Source organism: Nycticebus coucang, chromosome 3, assembly GCF_027406575.1.
Source record: "Nycticebus coucang isolate mNycCou1 chromosome 3, mNycCou1.pri, whole genome shotgun sequence".
In the NCBI taxonomy this organism is placed as follows: domain Eukaryota; kingdom Metazoa; phylum Chordata; class Mammalia; order Primates; family Lorisidae; genus Nycticebus; species Nycticebus coucang.
Genome location: NC_069782.1, coordinates 20,607,972 through 20,622,822, shown reverse-complemented (window position 1 = coordinate 20,622,822; position 14,851 = coordinate 20,607,972). Strand labels below are relative to the sequence as shown.

The 14,851-nt window shown below is 42.3% G+C and overlaps 1 protein-coding gene and 2 non-coding genes across 4 annotated transcripts in view; 1 reads left to right on the top strand and 2 right to left on the bottom strand.

Annotated features, from left to right (window-relative positions):
* CHPT1 (choline phosphotransferase 1) overlaps positions 1-14,851 on the top strand; it is a 47,611-nt gene that overhangs the window by 2,421 nt on the left and 30,339 nt on the right. The window lies entirely within an intron of this gene.
* LOC128582857 (small nucleolar RNA SNORA3/SNORA45 family) lies at positions 7,588-7,721 on the bottom strand. Its single transcript, XR_008379282.1, has one exon. It is a non-coding gene; the product is annotated as a small nucleolar RNA SNORA3/SNORA45 family (small nucleolar RNA).
* LOC128582796 (U6 spliceosomal RNA) lies at positions 11,332-11,435 on the bottom strand. The gene has a single exon (XR_008379236.1). It is a non-coding gene; the product is annotated as a U6 spliceosomal RNA (small nuclear RNA).

Sequence of the window (14,851 nt, the reverse complement as noted above, 5' to 3'; positions counted from 1 at the left end):
TAAAAAATCAGAATGGTCCAACAAGGGGACATTGGGGTTAAAATAGTAAGATAAAACTAGATTAAAAAAATAAGATAAAACTAGAAAAATTTCCAAAATATATGCCATTAGATCCTGCATGTGCTTCTAAGTGAACGAAACAGTGGAAATGCCATTTCAAGATCCACATTGCTTATTTGATAAAGTCCCAGCGGTAGTGTGAAGAGCATAGCAGTTCGGCTGTTCTGCTCTAAGGTCACAGAACTAGTAAATGACAGGAACAGGTAGGATTCAAATCGAAGTCAGTCTGACTCCAAAGCTCATATTCTTTTTACTGTATACTACCACCTTCTCATTTGGAGTCCTTGCTTTTTTCTGTGTGCTATGTAGGAAGACCATCTTGTGTATTATATAATACAGGTATATAAAGTGCTTTCACATCCATGTCTGCGTGTCTTGTATCAATCCAAAGAGGTTGGCAAGTTTGTACTTTCCTAGAATGGCCTTTTCTCCCTCATCTCAGTATTTCTTCTATCCAGCTATCCTAAAGTAACAGTATGTAGGTTTTCATAAGAGGAAATTGTAGCCCGGAGAGGTTAAGTGACTTTAATCTGGCTTGGAACTTGTTTTCTGATTTTCAGACTTAAGAATTTATAGTGCTTTTTCATACTTGACAGATTACTTCCAGAAACAGTCAGAAAAAAAGCACAAAGTTTTTTGGATTTAGATCTTGGGCTTATCTATTCATATAGGCTATTATATTGACTGTGTATCTGTAGTAATAAAAGTATTGGATATGCTTTTTAACTTTGTTAATTTCTAGAACATGCCTGGAGAGGAAAGGAAACTAATAAAAAGTTGTGATTTATATTAAGCTTCTGCAATGGTGTTCTGAACTGTCTTTCAAACTATCTTTTCCATTCCAACCAACTTGAACTACTCACTGTACAAGGATTTCTCTCCTTGCCCCGTTTTCTCCTTCCTCTTCCTTTCCTTTGCACCCCATACCCAACCACATACCTGTCTTTCAATGCCCATTTCTAACACTATCTCCTTATGAAATTTTTCTTCCTTCTCCCAAGTCAAATCAACACTGAATCCTCCAAACTCCCATAATAAATAACAATAATAATGAACATTTAGTGGATATTTACTGTGCACCAGGCATTATTTTAAGCTCTTTTTGTTTTTTTTTTAACTCATTAAGTTCCTCTCAACAACCTTATGAATAAGTTACTATTAATATCCCCATTTTATAGATGGGTAAATGGAAGGGAAATTAACCACTAGTGGGATCACATAGCTTTATTTGGGGACTGGGATTCCAAGTCTGAAAGTTGTGCTTCCTCTGTAGAGCTTTCTAGCTCTCCTGTGGAACCTCTCCATTTTATTTTGGTTAAGTGTATCTTTTTTTTTTAAGAGACAGAGTCTCACTTAGTGGCCCTTGGTAGAATGCCGTGGCATCACAGCTCACAGCAACCTCCAGCTCTTGGGCTTAGGCAATTCTCTTGCCTCAGCCTCCAGAGTAGCTGGGACTATAGGCACCCGCCACAACACCCGGCTATTTTTTTGTTGCAGTTTGGTCAGGGCCATGTTCGATCCCACCACCCTCGGTATATGGGGCCAGCACCCTACTCACTGAGCCACAGGTGCTGCCTTGATTAGGTGTATCCTTAATGAGCAGGGCGCCTTACTAGATTTTAAGTTGAGACAGCAATCGCTCATTTGTATGATATCCATAGCACAATGCTTTGCATAAAGCAAACGTTTAGTATTTCCTGCATTGTTGACTACATGAATGAAATAATACAATGTAATCTTGAAAGATGATGTTTTTCAACTCTTACTCAGTTTTAACTTTTCTTGGATGACTTACCAATTGTTTGGCCTTGATAGTTTGAAGGAGAGTAAGCAAGTGTTAGCAGAAAAGAAGAACTGAATTGTATCCTCTTCACTTTGATGAAGCATTTCTACCTGAACACCACTCCGGGTATATAGTCCCTGGCCCCCGTTCCTTGGCTACCTAATCTTCAACTAGAATCACAGATGCTTAGAGCTTGTGTAATAGAGTTTCTTCATGTATATATATGTGTGTGTGTGTGGGGAGGGGTAACTCAGTGATTCAAATCTAGTTCCAGTTCCAGCCTAGTAGCATTCCTATTACACATCACTCAGTCCAAGCACTTATTTTTTTGACTGGTGTAAAGTGTGACTTCATTCTCTATTATTTATGTTTATCTTGCCTCGCTTTCTTGATCTGTGTATATAAATCCATGTCATTGTCCCTGTTAGCGTGTTATTTATACCAGGCTGGTCCTAACTTAGGAACAGGTCAAAGGACATTGACTATTAACATTTCTTTTGTTTATGATGATAGAAAGTTGAACCCCAACCCTCAATGAATCCCCCCAAAAATAAAATAAAAAGAAAGTTGCACCCCAAAGTGAGTGCACCTGAAGAAGCCAGAAAGCCCTTAAGAAATGGTTTCTTCTCTGTTTAAGGGACTCAGATTGTACTCACCTTTGTGCTACATAGTAAAGAGTTCATGTTCAGGGAGTAATAGAAAGAAAAGGCAATAACCTGCAGATTCCTGTTTAGATTATTTTTTATAGATTGGGTTTCTTTAAGAGCAAGTATATTTCCTTTTTATCATTCTTTTGCCTCTTTTTTTTTTTTAACTAGCTCACTTTTCAAGAATCATTTGTTAGAATGGGAGTCTTATAAGGGAGGGACCTCCTTTATTAAAACAATATAAACTCCAGACTTGTAGGAAATGAAAGTTCTAGAAGCAGGGAGGGATTCAGGGTGAGGCAAAAGGAGGCCACAAAATTAAAGGAGGCTGACTGTGACTTTTACAGGACTCCAAGAGCGAATGCCTTAAATTCTGCAGCCTTGGTGCTTCCTTGCCACACCCGAGTCCCAGCCCTGCCTAGAAGGAGCCTCTTCAGGTAAAGTGGAGGTGCTTCCACTTGGTGGTTTGACCCTTTGATCGTTAAGGCTTTACTAATTCCTTAAGTCCTGAGGAATAATCTGTTTCTCTTTTAAAATTCCGGTTCAAGTGTGGATAAACATGGCAATGTGATATTTAGCAAGGGCTTTAAATCTCACTCCTGGTGCTTTTGACTGGGACATAAGTCATCCACTTGGGTTTTGAGATGTTAAAGAACAGAACGGGTGCTAAAGCAGCCAGTGAGTGCACTTGGTGTGGGTGAGAGATTTGCCCTGGGGATTCTTTCACACCCCTTTCGGCTACTTGTTCCCCTTAGCACAGTGAAAGGCTGACTTCATTTTCAACAAGATCTCTATTTAAAGTACTAAGGAGGAAGAAAACCTGGAACAGATACAAAAAATATATTTCCAAGTACAGATTTCTCTGGTCATGAGAAAGCCCCTTTGTCCCTGAGTGCTGGTTTAACTTCATTCATGGGCAGAGTCTGGTTTCCCTTCCCCCAGCTTATAACCTGCTTCATTTCCTGAAAATAGGTATCCTCTTCTGAAATGCTGGTTATTAAACTGAGAGAGCCTAAAGGTCTGGGTTGAATCCGGCAAGCCCCTCTGGCCTTCCAGATTGGCTTGACAGGATGATCCCACCTTTCCCGACCACCAGCCTCCTCTAGAGCCTTGCAGATGGGCATCTCCCTCTGTAAACAAGGAAATGCCCTTCACATCAATCAACCACAGGTTTCCAGTAACCATGTCTTAACACATCACAGGTGCATAATAAGGTTAGAGCAGTTGCAAGAACAGGGTTAATCAGCCATTTCTAATTGTTACACTTTCCAGAGTCAGGTTAGCAGTCTATTAGAAACTCCATGAATTCTCTTGTAACCGTCATAGAAACACCTGTCTGGGTACAAAATCCACCAAAAGCATCTCAGCACCACATTTTTTTTCACGTATGTACAATCTGTCTTCAAATCTTTCCCCCTACCTCTTTCAGGTGGTGCCTGTGGCTCAGTCGGTAAGGCACCGGCCGCATATACCGAGGGTGGCGGGTTCAAACCCGGCCCCGGCCAAACTGCAACCAAAAAATAGCCGGGCGTTGTGGCAGGCGCCTGTAGTCTCAGCTACTCGGGAGGCTGAGGCAAGAGAATCGCTTGAGCCCAGGAGTTGGAGGTTGCTGTGAGCTGTGTGAGGCCACGGCACTCTACCGAGGGCCATAAAGTGAGACTGTCTCTACAAAAAAAAAAAAAAGAAATGCAGTTTCTACTCTTTTGAAGAAAGAAAGAAGTCAGTGGTGTTTGGATAATTGAAATCTCCCATTACCAGCTGACCTAATAGTTATTGGTTATGTAAAGCCCTTTTCCATATATTTCAACTCACCCAAGGCCATTTTTTTTTTTAACAATAAAAATTCACATAATGGGCATTGTTATAGTTCCAGTATTTCCTAAATCTTAGTGTGGGAAGATTTTTGTTTTGGTGCATTACCTGTATTAGCTGTATTTACCATTGTTTATGCCATCTTTAAATCAACCTCCTTTTAAAAATTTAGACTTCATTCGAAGGCACAGTATCTGTAATATCAAGGATCTGATATGGTAGCTCTTTTTCAAAGTACATTAAACTTCTCCAAAACACATTAAAATAAATGCAAACATATTAAAATGAAAGGCTTATACCTGAGTCACCTAAAATTATCCGATATAGTATCAGTAATAGGAGTATTGACTAAGGTCCTTACATATGCCAGATATTTTTATAAGTACTTTACATGTAATACTCATTTAATTCTCACAGTGAGACAGATAGTGTTTATTGCCATTTTTCAATTGGAGAGATTGGGGCACTGAGAAGTTATGTAACTCGGTCAACTCAGCAAGTAAGTGGCAGAGCAGGGATGTGGGAGCAAGTGAAGTCCCGAGGCTGACCTTGAAGATCCCCGGGCATGTTTTCTTCCTCTGAAACCCATCTCTGTAACTTATCACTTGATAGGAAAAATTTAGATCCTCAGTTGAGTGTCCTCATCTATAGTTATTTAGATGAGGACATGAGAAGGTTATATCCTCATATGAAAGATGGGGCCGAATGCAAATTAGATCACAAATCTACAGTTGAAATGCACCTCGAAGACCATGTAGTCGAGCATTTTCATTGACAGAAGACCCAAGAAAATTAAAAATTCAGTGGTAAATGAAGTCTGGCCAGTAAACAGAGACATATCCTTCACTTTCTGAGTCTTTTCTTCTTTTTCCTGAGAGGTGTCCTCATTCAAACACACATATAAAAAGTCTGATACCTAGGTTGAATAATTGATCTAGAGGTGCGCTCTCTTTGATTCAGAGTTAGTTTTAACATGTCAATTGCCATATAGAGTCTAGTTCGGATCTCTGGGTGTTTAATTTCTTCCCAAGGGACTTGACTGCTGTTATTCTTTTGATGGGATTGCAGAGTAATACAGCCTCTTTGGAAAGAAGTATGGAGAATCCTCAAAGAACTAAAAGTAGACCTTCCGTTGGATCCCACAATCTCATTACTAAGTATCTAGCCAGAAGAAAAAAATCATGTTATCATAAGAACATGTGCACTAGAATATTTATCACAGCTCAGTTCACAATTGAAAAGATGTGGAATCAATCCAAGTGTCCATCTACACATGAATGGATTAATAAACTGTGGTATATGTAGACCATGGAATACTATTCAGCCATAAAAAAGATGGAAACATCTTTTCTTATAACCTGGATGGAGATGGAGAACATTCTACCTAGTAAAATATCACAAGAATGGAAAAGCAAATATCCAATGTACTTAATACTAATATGAAACCAATAGATGAGCAAATACCCACCCACACAAGAGAAAAACACAATTAATTCAAGTGTAGGGGTGGGGCATAGGGAGAGGGGAGCAGTGAGGGAGGTTGGTGTGTTCTCCCCTGCCAGGCACAGTGTAAGGGTATATGGCCACCTTATGGGTGAGGGGCACAACTACAACATGAACCCTACCTAACAGATGCAGACAACTAACCTAATTGTATGTACCTTCATGTTAATCTGAAATTTAAAAAATAAATGAATAAATAAATAAAAATAAAGACTGGTGTTATTTCTCATACTGCAGATTTAGATTTATGATAAGGGATGTCTGTAGGAATGAGGGCTGCCTCAGTGGACTCCTAGATCCCTCCCTCTGCTCTGCACTTTGGTCTGCGAGACGTTACTATGTATAAGCTCCTGGAGGAACCCCAATTCTGCACTCTGTGCAGCCAGTGTCAGTGATCCATAGTGCTCACTTTTCCCATAACCAAAGCTCTGTGGCCGTGGTGAGTTCCTAGAGACTCATTTTTCCTTTCTTCTGTAGTTTTTCTTTCTTGTCCTCTTGTTTTGTGTAACAGGGACTCTTCTTTGCAGCGGCATAATGTTGATGCAATTTCTTACCATTCTCGCTCCAACCCCGGTGGTTCTCACTGCCCTGGACACCTGCAGACGGGAATACTGGTACTTACTCAGGGCTGCTATTTCTCCTCTACTCAGGCCACACAACTCTGTCTTCAGCTGCAGGCGGGCCCGCAGTGCACTGACATCCTCCCACCTGGCTGACTGAACCTGGGGGGACTAAATTCATGGGTCTCCCCACCCCCAGAATAACCCTCACTATGTTGAAAGAGGCTGTCCGTGTGGCCATATGAAACCCAATCATTTGTGCAATTAGGGATTCATTTCCTGGATGAAAGTTCTGCCTACGGGTCCATTCCCCCAGGAAGTGAAACTGAGCCGGAAGGCTTCCTGTTGTTCTCACTTTAATGGGTTTCTGCTTTCCCGCCCTCTGTGTGCTCCTCCCCAGACCCTGTGGCCTGGCCAGAGTGCTTGTCACTCAGAGAATGGGTCTTTATTGCTTTCCCAGAACCAGGAATAGTCTACGTACCCACCAGGTCAGTTGACACTCGTTTTCGAGGCCAGCTTAGGGTCTCTCTTGGTCCTAGAGGTATCTCTCTAAGTGTCTTATTTCTGATCACGGAACTTGAGTCCCCTTTTCTCTTGGACTTGACAGACTAGCTTTCAGTATTTGCACCTGGTTTCTTTCTTCATGGGGCCTGGTAACATATAAACCACATGACCTACCCTCTATTGGCTTTCTTGGTAATTAGAACTAGTTTTCACCCATGGATATATTTGAATGTCAGAATACCTTTTGAGTTATATTGGCCAAGTTGAAATGTTTCCATCATTCGCAAACAGAATAAAAGGAAGAAGAAAAATGTAAAGTGAAGTAAAACCTATTTTCTCAGGAGAATTTTTTTTAACCACCCTTATAACCTCACTCCAAGTAAGAAGCTCTGTTTATTGTCTTTATAGTTATCTCCTATTATGATAGAAATGGTTCATTGGTGCAGAATAGTGAGCACCACACAATAGCACACAGTCCATTTGATGGATTAAACAACTCTTTAGAAACCAACAAAGGCCATCAAGAAGAAAAAGTTCACCTTATTTCATAGAAGCAGGATAAATCATTAAGGAAGTTAAGAGTAAAATTAAAGCCACTTGACAGCGCTCTAGGAACAGCTACACACTCCTTTAATAGAGGGCTTCTAAAGAACCAGTTGTATCATTCTTTAACTTGTGGATACAAGTGAGTCTGACAGTTGTGCAGGTCAATCTGAAGCCATGTCACTTGCTTGGTGACTGACTGTGCCACCCATGAGGGCCACAGCCAGCGGGTAAGGTCAGCAGTTACTCCTTGAGGACTCCAGCACACTTAGACAATAACCAATATACAAGCATGGCTCTAGCCTCGGTCTTAGGAGAATCTTTGAATTTTTGTACAACTGAAGAGAGAGGTACTTTACATTTCATATTCTTGTGTGTTAGAAATCACCCACGTCTTTCCTACTTTATCATTTTTTATCAAGTAAGGTGATTGTTATTATCAAATCATTGGTCATAGGCAAAAGAAGAAAGAATTATCACTTTAAGAAGAATAAAATAGAATATCATCATGATTCAATTTATGGTTATTAAAAACTTGGCTGGATGCAGTGGCTCATGTCTGTAATCCTAGCACTCTGGGAGGCTGGGGCAGGTGGATTGATTGCATTCAGGAGTTCAAGACCAGCCTGAGCAAAAGCAAGACCCCGTCTCTACTAAAAATAGAAAAACTGACTCAGCGCTTGTAGCTCAGCGGTAAGGGCGCTGGGGGATTCAAACCCAGCCCAGGCCTGCTAAACAACAATGACAACAACAAAAAAATAGCTGGGCGTTGTGGCAGGCACCTGTAGTCCCAGATACTTGGGAGGCTGAGGCGAGAGAATCACTTAAGCCCAAGAGTTTGAGGTTGCTGTGAGCTGTGACGCCATGGCACTTTACTGAGGGCATAGTGCGACTCTCTCTAAATATTAAAATAAAAAAAAAAAAGAAAGAAAAACTGAGGCAGGGCGGCACCTGTGGCTCAGTGAGCAGGGCGCCGGCCCCATATGCTGAGGGTGGCGGGTTCAAACCCAGCCCCGGCCAAATTGCAACAAAAAAATAGCCGGGCGTTGTGGCGGGCGCCTGTAGTTCCAGCTACTCGGGAGGCTGAGGCAGGAGAATTTCCTAAGCCCAGGAGTTGGAGGTTGCTGTGAGCTGTGTGATGCCACGGCACTCTACCGGGGGCCATAAAGTGAGACTGTCTCTACAAAAAAATAGAAAAACTGAGGCAAGAGGATCACTTGAGCCCAAGTTGGAGGTTGCTGTCAGCTATGACGTCACAGCACTCTACCCAGGGTGACAGCTTGAGACTGTCTCAAAAAATAAAAAGTTATTAAAAACCAAATTGATATAGTAATTTAGTTTCCTTGAATCCTATAGTGGATTGCATCCTATACTTTTACATATGAAGGTATGAATTTCCATATAAATAAGGGGGTGGGAAGGCAAACCTTGATTCTATAAGAATTTTCCATTTGTTTCTGTTCGTTTTCATTATGGATTTAGAGGTCTTAAAATTGACTGTTGTCGGGCGGCGCCTGTGGCTCAGTCGGTAGGGCGCCGGCCCCATATACCGAGGGTGGCGGGTTCAAACCCAGCCCCGGCCAAACTGCAACCAAAAAATAGCCGGGCGTTGTGGCGGGCGCCTGTGGTCCCAGCTACTCAGGAGGCTGAGGCAAGAGAATCGCTTAAGCCCAGGAGTTGGAGGTTGCTGTGAGCTGTGTGAGGCCACGGCACTCTACCGAGGGCCATAAAGTGAGACTCTGTCTCTACAAAAAAAAAAAAAAAAAAATTGACTGTTGCTGTGGTTTGTGTACGCTGAAAAGTTCGTGTGTTGTAAATTTGATTTCCAGTGGAACAGTGTTAGGAAGTGGGGACTAATATGAGGTACCTGGGTAATAGGTTAATGTCATTATCAGAGAAGTGAATTAGTCATCGTGAGAGTGGGTTGTTATGAAACAATCTGGCCCCTGGTTCCCTCTGTCTCTTGGCATCACTTCCACCTTCCTCTATGGTAGTGTTTCTTAACCTTTTTTATCTCCAGGCACACTGGAGATACAAACTGAAAATTATTTTTGCATAAAGGCCTTTATTGTCACCCTTGGTCCATTCATTGGGAGATATTGATTACCAGTCTTACCAGACGTGGTGCTGGAGGGCTGGGAGTGCAGCAGTGAGCAAGGCCTGCTCTTGCTGTGCTTCAGGTCAGCTCAGTTCTAGAAAATGAAGTCTGTTAAGAGGGAAGGAAAGAGGAAGAGCAAAGTGAATTTTGGATACTTGGTTTGGGAGGAGGCTTGGAGTACAGAAGAGGAGCTGAAGGTCCCAGACTGTTTGCCTTTATGTCTATGAGCCACGGAGTTGTGGGCAAGCAAAGGGGTGCACTCTCGTGGGAGTTCTTATCCCTCCATCACTGGCCAGGCCCCGTCCCTTCGTCTTTGATATAGAAACATTCAGATTCTTGTACTGGGTGGTGCCTGTGGCTCAGAGGAGTAAGGTGCCGGCCCCATATGCCAGAGGTGGTGGGTTCAAACCCAGCCCCGGCCAAAAACTGCAAAAACAAAACAAAACAAAAAAAACATTCTTGTACTGAAGGGCTTTTCCACAGGAACTGCTGAGGGAATACAGGATTTCTCAGAGCTGCTGTTCACCTGTGGATTATTTTCTGGAAAAGCAGATCCTATGTGAAAAATAAATAAATTGATGGACTACCAGAGTTACAGTTCCCTTTTTTCCAGTACAAGCTTTGTTCCTCTGAGGCTAACTACGGTAGTGGTGTACGGCTTCCAGGCTAAGATGTTAGTTTCATTTGCTTGTGCTTCTATCTGATAATTAAGAGTGTTGCCAGAAAGCACTGAGGAAGTTTAAGAATTATGACTTCATTTTCTTTAATCCTATAGTGAATAATAGAATCCTGTAAGTGACTGGAAAAGTGAAAATTTCCCAAATACTCACTCTTTTTTTTTTTTTTGTAGAGACAGAGTCTCACTGTACCGCCCTCGCCCTGGTAGAGTGCCGTGGCGTCACACGGCTCACAGCAACCTCTTAACTTTTGGGCTTACGCGATTCTCTTGCCTCAGCCTCCCGAGCAGCTGGGACTACAGGCGCCCGCCACAACGCCCGGCTATTTTTTGGTTGCAGTTTGGCCGAGGCTAGGTTTGAACCCGCCACCCTCGGCATATGGGGCTGGCGCCCTACTCACTGAGCCACAGGCGCCGCCCCAAATACTCACTCTTTTTCAGTAGTGTAACGGGAAACCAGTTTATCAGTGGAGGCTTTTCTTCTTTTTAATGCCTAGCACTTATGATTGATTCTTAGTAATTATTTTGTTTTCTAGGATAAACTTATGATAACCCTTCATGAAATCAAATAAAAGGCACTGTTAGGGAAGTTATTAAATTACGATGCAGCCCCATAATTGAATACCGTGTAGTCATTTAAAAAATGTTGTAGATCTGTATGTTTGGAAAAATTTCTATAATATATTGTTAAACTCAGCCAGGCATGGTGGCTCATGCCTGTAATCCCAGCACTCTGGGAGGCCAAGGTGGGTGGGTTGCTTGAGCTCAGGAGTTCAAGACCAGCCTAAGCAAGAGCAAGACCGGGTCTCTAAAAAAATAGCCGAGTGTTGTGGCAGGTGCCTATAGTCCCAGCAACTTGGGAGGTTGAGGCAAGAGGATCGTTTGAGCCCAAGAGTTGGAGGTTGCTATGAGTTATGATGCCAGGGCACTCTACTGGGGGCAAGAAAGTGAGACTCTGTCTCAAAAAAAAAAAAAAATTGTTAAATTCTGATCTTAAAGATACAATAGACATTCTAAAAACTATATAATTAAAAACTTTTATTTTTCCAGATTAAAATGAGGGTACAAACTATTAGGTTACATTGTTCGCATTTGTTAGGAAAAGTCCAAGTTATAGTTGAGCCCTTGAACCAGGAGGTGTGCCATGAAAATATGGAAGCGTCACTAATTTGTGTTGTCATCCTGTGCAGGGGCCATGCTAACCTCTGTATTGTTCTAATTTTATTGTATGTGCTATGGAAGCGAGCACCAAAAATGTTCAATGTTAGAATTTAATATTACCTAGAGAAATTCTATAGAAGTAGTCTGATGTCTTGCTTATGACTTTATAATGTACAATCCAAGCCTAATTTTGCCGTCCTTACATTTTAAAACTTTTGGGAATAAGTTCCCATTGAAACTAGAATGGAGTGGGCTGGTTCTGTAGATCCTTTAGGAGTCTCTGTAATGTACCCTTTTTGGAAAGACTCCTGGAAGGAAGGTGTTCTCTTGTGCCTGGCCAAAGTAGACCCCAGCCTGTTTGCAGAGAAAAGAAGTTAGAGAAGTTGAAAAACTGGGAACTTTTTTGTGTGTGTGTGTGTGTGGTTTTTGGCTGGGGCTGGGTTTGAACCCGCCACCTCCGGCATATGGGACCGGCACCCTACTCCTCGAGCCACAGGCGCCGCCCAAAACTGGGAACTCTTTAGTAGTTTCCAGCTGCGAACAGAGGTGTTGACTGAAGGGAAGAAGATGGCTCCCGTGGCCTTGGAAAGACTGGGAAAACTTGGGAAGACTTGGAAAAGGAGCCAACCAGGTCTGGGCAGATCAGCATGCCTCCCTGGGATTAAAGCTGGGACACTCCCTATGGTTTGCAGCCACAATACTTGGAATGGTATTGTGTGAGGAGGAACGGGCTCTTTAGCAGATGTCATGGAACAGGTAGTTTGTTAAGAATTCAGGTGCGGCTGGGTAGCCCAAGGCAAGTAGATCACATATCAGTGTGCAGGTCTGGAGACCTGGGTTTAACTTATGGCCCAGCCTAACTGCTTGCCCTCCCTTGTTTGACTTTCATCTTTAATATAAAGAATGGGATGATAACTGCCCTATCTCTGTGGATTTCTGCATCAAATAAAATAATACACTAAGAATGTTCTTTGTTGTACTGTTTAAGATCCTACCTCCGGGCGTTGTGGCGGGCGCCTGTAGTCCCAGCTGCTCGGGAGGCTGAGGCAAGAGAATCGCGTAAGCCCAGGAGTTGGAGGTTGCTGTGAGCTGTGTGAGGCCACGGCACTCTACCGAGGGCCATAAAGTGAGACTCTGTCTCTACAAAAAAAAAAAAAAAAAGATCCTACCTCCTTTATAATCTTACCTCTTACAATTACCTGTTCCTGGAACATGGAAGCAAGTCACTGACCCAGGAGAACTTTTCACCTTCTGGACTGTACCTGGGTTTCTGCCTAAACCTCTTACGTCTTTTCCTTGTTTAAATTGTCCCTGTCCCTATTTCCTTATTTAAACTCTAAATCTTTAGGCCTCTAAAATCCTAATGAAGTAGTTTTAAAGTGATAAAAACAGTCTTCATTTTCCTGTTTCTAATGAGCAAGATGTAATTTGGGGCAGAGGCCACCCCCAACTGTGGTGTCAAGAAATAAACAAATTTATCTAAACATGAATTTCTGTTAACACCTTAACCTGTACATCTGCCTGCAGCCAGTCTCTCAGATCAGAGGTCAGAGTTAAGCTTTTAACATTGACCTTTGGGAGTACTCCTTGAGAAGCTCAGATTTTTAGTATAAAAAGTTACCTAGAAGGGAGAAATGAAAGATCCTTCAGGTAAGACGGTTTCTTTTCCAGAAGTTTTTCATTTGGGACAAGAGTATTTGATGGAAAATAGAGAAGAGAAAAATGACATTTTATGTCATTATAGAAAGTTTAATAACTTGAACTTCCAATTTTATATAAATTTTATTTTATTATTATTATTATTATTATTATTTGGAGTTTTGGGCCAGGGCTGGGTTTGAACCCACCACCTTCGGCATATGGGGCTGGCGCCCTACTCCTTTGAGCCACAGGCGCGTCCTATATATATATATATATATATATATATATATTTTTTTTTTTTTTTTTTTTTTTTTTGTAGAGACAGAGTCTCACTCTATGGCCCTTGGTAGAGTGCCGTGGCCTCACACAGCTCACAGCAACCTCCAACTCCTGAGCTTAGGCGATTCTCCTGCCTCAGCCTCCCGAGTAGCTGGGACTACAGGCGCCTGCCACAACGCCCGGCTATTTTTTGGTTGCAGTTCAGCCGGAGGCCGGGTTTGAACCCACCACCCTCGGTATATGGAGCCGGTGCCTTACCAACTGAGCCATAGGCACCGCCCTCCTATATATATTTTAAAGTATAGCTTTGCTTTGGTCATCAAAATTAAAATTAAATAATTTTTTTTTTTTTTTTGTAGAGACAGAGTCTCACTTTATGGCCTTCGGTAGAGTGCCATGGCCTCACACAGCTCACAGCAACCTCCAACTCCTGGGCTTAAGCGATTCTCTTGCCTCAGCCTCCCGTAGCTGGGACTACAGGCGCCCGCCACAACGCCCAGCTATTTTTTTGTTGCAGTTCGGCCGGGGCCGGGTTTGAACCCACCACCCTCGGTATATTGGGCCGGCGCCTTACCAACTGAGCCACAGGCGCCGCCCTAAATAATTTTTTATGGTAGAAAAATAACTAAGAATTTGCTAGCTAGGTATGGTCAACTAATTTTTGACAAGGCATTATGGTGCAGGAAAAACTGGATTCCCACATGTAAAAGAATGAAATTGGACCCTTACCTTATACCATAAAAAAAAAAAAAATGTTAAAAGACCTAACATATAAAACTATAAAACTCCTGGAAGAGAATAGAACACAGTAGCTCCTAGACACTGGCCATGGCAATGATATCTTGGATATCACACCAAAATCTTAGATCATAAAAGCAAAAATAAATAAATGAGACTACATCAAACTAAAAAGCTCCCACATAGCAGAGTAAACAGAAAACATAATGAAACAGCAGCCTACAGATTGGGAAAAAAAAAATTGCAAACTGCATATCTGATAAGGGCTTAATATCCCAAGTTTATAATGAATTCATACAACTCAATATTGGAAAACCAAATAACTTGATTAAAAAAATAGGAAAAAGAGGCCGGACGGGGTGGCTCACGCCTGTAATTCTAGCACTCTGGGAGGCCAAGGCAGGTGGATTGCCTGAGCTCAAATGTTTGAGACCAGCCCGAGCAAGAGCAAGAGCAAGACCCTGTCTCTAAAAACTAGCAGGTGTTGTGTCAGGAGCCTGTAGTCCCAGCTACTAGGGGAGGCTAAGGCAAGAGAATTGCTTGAGCCCAAGAGTTTGAGATTGCGGTGAGCTATGACACCACGGCACTCTACCCAGGGTGATAAAGTTGAGACTCTGTCTCAAAAACTAAATAAATAAATGGGAAAAAGACCAGAATATCTCAGCCTCCTATGTCTGAAGAAGACATAAAAGGCTGAGTACTGTGGTCCTCCCTGTAGTCACAGTAGGCTTGGGAGGCTGCAACAGGAGGATCACTTGAGCCCAGGAAGTTGAGGCTACGAGCTATGATGACACCATGGCACTCTAGCCCAAGAGACAGAGCAAGACGATGTCAAAAAAAAAAAAA